Below are 5,911 nucleotides of genomic sequence, written 5' to 3' on the forward strand. Positions count from 1 at the left end.
TGTAGTGCACTTTTCAGATCGGGATCCACCCTCATATCAACACCTGTGTAGTGTATGGTTAAAGTGCAGTGTGTATTGTGGTGGAAAATAAAATATAAAAACATATTTATTTAACAGACACTAATAATAATTCAGCTGAATGGGTAGAGCTCTTTCCCCATGGATGGTTCGGAGGTCTAACAACTAGGAATAGACAAAACAGAGTATATCTGCTCCACCAACCAGCTGATGTTTTGAGTGTTGCCTTTAAGTTTGAGTTGCTACACAGCCACTAATCTAAATTCCGTCTCTTCTCTCCTCCTGGTGGCGGAGAGGACAAAACTAAACACAAGTTGTTTTCTTGTTTCTGCCACTTTGGATTGGATCCAATAACCACATGCAAACATTTTAAGATAACAGTGTTATTTGACCGCCTCTCAGAGTTTTAGCAGAATTTTGTGTAAGTTTGTTAGTAGTTGGCTTGTTTTTCTTTGATAACTGACTGTTAGACTGTACGATTGTATTTAGATTGTATGGACCTAGTAGTAGAGGTGAAATGCTGCTTATTTCTTTGGAACATGACGCCATGCATTACACATTCATATGCAAGGAAATTTAACAACATTTCCCAAATTTAATTCCATAAGAAACTATATCCAAATCATCTGACCATGATATGAAACTCAGCAGGATTGAAGTTAGAGTGCAGCCCTCTAAAACTGCTGATTACCTTACGTAATGTACTGTTTCTACCCTGGAGAAAATACTCTGAGGCTAAACTGAGCTAAACAGTGAACTGTAGTTTTGCCAGGATGCTTGTTGATAATGAGCTGTTGACCTCATGCAGATGGCGTTGTTGTCACCATCCAACTCTCCTTTTTATGACCCTCTGACCTTCAACCTTCTCCCCCTCTCTCTTTTCTCACAGGACAGTATGATGTCATGTCTCAGTGCCTCCCCCATCCCATGGGACCATAACCAATCAGCCAGAGTGCTGTCCCCCCACTGAACCTTTTAACTCCCAAAACCTCCCTCAAGCTCATGACCTGCCGCCTCGCCATCATCTGCCTAGCGACACCTACCACTGACACCCTTAGTGTGTGTGTGTGTGTGTGGGGGCAACAGAATCATGTGCTGGAGTATGAACGTATGTTTGAGAATGTGAGCCATTATACATGTGTGTAAGTGAGTGATGATCTTTTAGTCATAGTCAGAGGTTATAGGTCGCACACACACACACACACACACACACACACACACACACACACACACACACACACACACACACACACACACTATGACAGCTTCTATATGAGTGAATGAAAAAAGTCACTTCACCGAACCTAAAGGCCTATTAATCATACTAAGCTATATACAGTATATGTCCCACAGGGCAGATATTACACACACACACACACACCTACACACACACACACATACACACACGCACAGATATGAGCTGTAATGACACAGATAGATAGTACCATGCTATAGATGACATAATTCAGAAGATATGTTGAATAATAACAGTCTTATACTCAAATAAACCATACTGAGTGTTAATAATTGCTCCACAATTGCTGTTGATTGTTGTAGTCAACGACAAGAACATTGTTGTGGTACAATTCTGCAAAAGCACAAATTACGTTCAATGACGTTTTACGCGGCCACCACCACGCTTCGACATTCTTGCTTTGATATCTGCGAATTGCAACTGCAGGTCAGGTTAGAGAAAGACATTCATGTTCTCGAGGGAAAGAGAATGTGATTAAGGCTCATACATACTTCATACTACACATGGCTGTGCACTCGCGAGTTACTATATCTGAGTGGCTCACTAAAGGTTTAAAGAATATGTACGTGAATTTAAAAACACAAAGTCAGTTTGTAAACCTGTTTAAATTTCTATCCAATCAAATACACCGACAACCCGCCCCCTTCTGGAACAATTAGCTGACAATTAAATGAGTTACGCTGAGTTTTCAGTGATGCTGTAATATCAAGCAATGTTAGCAGACTATCAAGCGCACCCCAGATTTGACAACGGCTGCAGAAAGCGGCCAGGCTAAAGGCAAAAAGCTATATAAACTATTTTCATGAGGGGGGGGGGGCAGTTTTGTGAATGACAAATGTGTGTGCCTCATTGAGCTTACCAGTCGGTAAAAGTTGCATCGTCCACTTCACCAAAGTCTACAGCAGTATTTCATGGGACTTGCTGGCTGGTATCAGTCCAGGAACATAGAAGGTGAAGGAGCTGAAAACAAACCTTGAAAATCAACAGTCTACCAAACTGACTAAAAAGGCCAGCGCAGCAACAGAGGCTTAGTTTAGTGGTGCACATCCCAACCAAACACAAAAAGCCCTTCACCCATGGCGGGATAGAAATAGAGGCGATGACTGCAGTGGATGAAACATTATTAAAGGGCCATAAATAGTATTCACATCAGAGGGAACAATATTCACCATATCATAAAAACGACACCATAGACAAATGAACACAGTAGTAACGCTACTAAAGATGTAAAAACACAAAAGTAGTTCACTTACCAAAGCTGCTGTTCACTAAAAGACAAAGTCCATCCTCCTTTCTTTGTTAACAAAGAGTTCAATACCACGGTTGTACAGAACATCGGCGCGGTTCAGTTCCAGCCAGAGGTCCTCCTGTGAACGTGTTCGTTGAGTTGTAGATCCACTTGGGTCTCAGCAAAAGTTTTCAAAAGCACCGTAAGTGTCCTGTCGTGCTGTCGTGTTGCTGCCTTGGTTAGCCACCCCAGGTTAGCGTAGCGTAGCTCAAAACACCAAGACGCTCAGTCGCAAATAAAACGCATTCTTAGCCATAAAATATGCAACGCTTCTCCGACGCTGTCAGACAGGAATACCGTTCGTACAAATCCTTTTCCTGGCTGGGTCAGGGCTGCTAGCTGTGGGGTAGGCCGACCCTTTCTTACAGCTTTTCTGGAAATGTCCTTCTCCATAAAGGTGTTGCCAATAAATACGCCACCAAATCCGTTTCTCCTCCTCCTTCAGCCATTGAGTGTTAAAAAAACAAAGCTAGGTTAAAAAAAACTCTACAAAGTTCTGCTAGCTAGTTTCACAACAGTCACGCCATCCCACTGACAAATCAAGCCGTACGTTAACGATGACGTATTTGTAGGCCACTCTGACATGTCAAAGAATACGCCCCAACATGTCAAATTAAAAATCTGATTGGTTAAAGAACTATGACAATCAACAATATCGTCCCAATTTACTTAAACTGCAAAGGGTTTCACTTGTAATTCTGAAGGCCTCCAGGCAGATTATATTTTACCTAGAGACAGCATAGGAGTGAAATCTGATTGGATAAAAGCTCTACATAAAATAAGCTGCACTGGAAGCAGCACTGCAGAGCTGGAAGCAGGGCAACTTAGGAAGACAGTAGCTGTGCAATGAGAAAATATGGGAACAAATATTTAGAATACATGTATTGTATTTATGAAAAATAATTAAATGATAAAATAGCTTTAACTCTATGATTCTGTCTAGGCCAGCAGGGAAGGCTTTGCTGGCCCTGACGGCCCACCACTGATACATATATATATATATATATATATATATATTATATATATATATGTATTGTTTAGCATAATAGTGACAGGAAAGCTAAGGGTGATGACCAGAGAGAGAGGCTTCATCCTCTGAGGAACCTGAATATTTACAGTGAATGCCTTAGAGATCTGAATATTATTTTTAAGATAACTTTGTTAAGTTGTTGAGGAACTTTAATCTGATGGTGGTGCTTGAGAGAAAAGGTGAATGAGATACAAAAAAATCATTAGAATTCATCCGCTTGGTAATATGACTATCCATACCCAATTTCATTGCAAACTGTCCGGGGCTTGTTGAGATATCTTGCCCCGGAGCAAAGAGTTGAATGTCATCAAATTCAGCCTGCTATCGGTGAACACAGTGCATGCTTAAGTGTTAGCACAGAGCCCACTATCTCAGTTTTGAAGGGTGGGATTACAGACGGTCTTTTGTCTGTGTGAGTCTATAATAAGTAAGTCATCGTTTCTCTGTGAGAATGCCTTTGTGAGCGTGTGTGGGTGTGTGTGTGTGTGTGTGCGCGCGCGCGAGAGTGAACGGACAGTGACACAGTGGCGAGAAGCCTTCCAACCACAAACCACAGCAGTTAGCAGTTAGCATCGGAGGTGCCAGCAGGATGACGCGCAGAGAATGTGAGCCTCCAATCTCCACTCCTCTCACGCTGATCCATATGTTTCTGTTTCCAGTCCCTGCTTCTTCAGAAGACAAACACTCCGTGTCTATGTTTGCTCCACTCACTTCATTTCACCAAACATTTTACTCCTCTTTCCAACCAGCAAACTCAGATTTTTTATTCAGCCAGACTGGAGCCAGCATACTGTCTGACGTGTATCATATTATGGGCTGTATGCTTCTGTGTGATGGCTTTATGGAGTCATGGCGCTGCAGTGTTCCAATATAAAAAGCTCCTTCACATTCCAGAAGACATAATGCAAAGCTGACACATGGTGACTGTGTCTGTGAGAGTTAAGAGGAAAACTAAGCTACAGCAACAGGCCTATATGGATATTAATTGTAATCCCATTGGATTGTGGGGGTTGTAACCTGTTGGTTTAAGTTTTCTATTATATTCTTGTTCTTGACTCTGCATTGTTTGGAGCATTTCATGACTGTCGGGTCGATCCCTTTATTTTTGTTCTCAGCAGCTTGTCTTTGTTTTTTATTTCTTCACTAATTCATAAATTATGCATTCAATAATGTATTAAGCATCCCCCCATATCCTCCCAGATAACAGCTGCTTTAAAGGTTGCTGCGAAATACATTTTGAAGAGTCCAACCTTCGCAGCTTACATGCAACTACATGACATAAATCCCCGACTTGTAACTGTTTGGTTGAAGGAGCTATACTCCCATAACAACATTTTGAATTTTCATTTCAATGAAAAATCATTGCTTTTTTTTGGCCAAGAATATAAATGTTTGTGCTACTTTCGGAGGTTGTATTCTGCATTTGGAGACGTGAAGGCTCTTTATCAAACAGATGCAGCAGCCTGGAAGCGCAGTTTTTTTCCTCTGAGCTGAGGTACAGCTTGCACGCAATCAGCGAAGCCCAGTCAAAGGAGGATCATGCTGCAAACAGGAGGAGATACGGGAAGTGTGGTTGACTGAGCCTTCTGCTGGATTGACTTCAGCACAGTAGGTGCAGATACGTGCATGTGCATCTAATATATTAAAGGTATAGTACAGATTTCATGAAGTGGGGTTCTATGAATCTATAAATAAGTACCTGATGCAAATCCACTTAAAACAAATCTGAACTATCCTTCTAAAGGTGTGCGGTAGTGGGAAATGTATTTGATCTAACTTCATTGACATGGATCTATTGAAAGCTCAGTGGCAGCAGAGGTGAGTATATCATAAATACAAGTGCAAGACAGTTTCCTGAAAAAGCCTTTGTCACAGCACTCTGAACTCACATTAACATCAGGAGAAACACAAGTGTTTCTAATAACATTAACGAGGGCTCAGTTTCACTGGGGTGTCCCAGGAAGTCATGCCAGTGAGCCATCACGCACAGTAACTGCAGCCAGCATTAGCGCTGTTGATTACACCTGTGCTTTCCCTGTTATGACATGTCTGTTGTGAAAAAGGCGTATTAGTTCAAAACCAAAAGACAAGAATCAAGTTGTCGCTGTGTGGTCATTGATCCTGAACCTAATGCACTATGACAACAGGACTCTTAGGACACATTCACATTCACATATCAAAATCAACCGCTTATAGTGGTTTTTTTCTTCAGCATGGCACACAGGTGGTAAGTGGCCCAGTGTGGATGAATGAAAACAATGTAAACAATAATTACATAATTTTGTGTAGTAACACGTTAATTGACATCATAAATGTAATA

The sequence above is a fragment of the Pholis gunnellus genome, assembly GCF_910591455.1.
Source record: "Pholis gunnellus genome assembly, chromosome: 10".
NCBI lineage: Eukaryota > Metazoa > Chordata > Actinopteri > Perciformes > Pholidae > Pholis > Pholis gunnellus.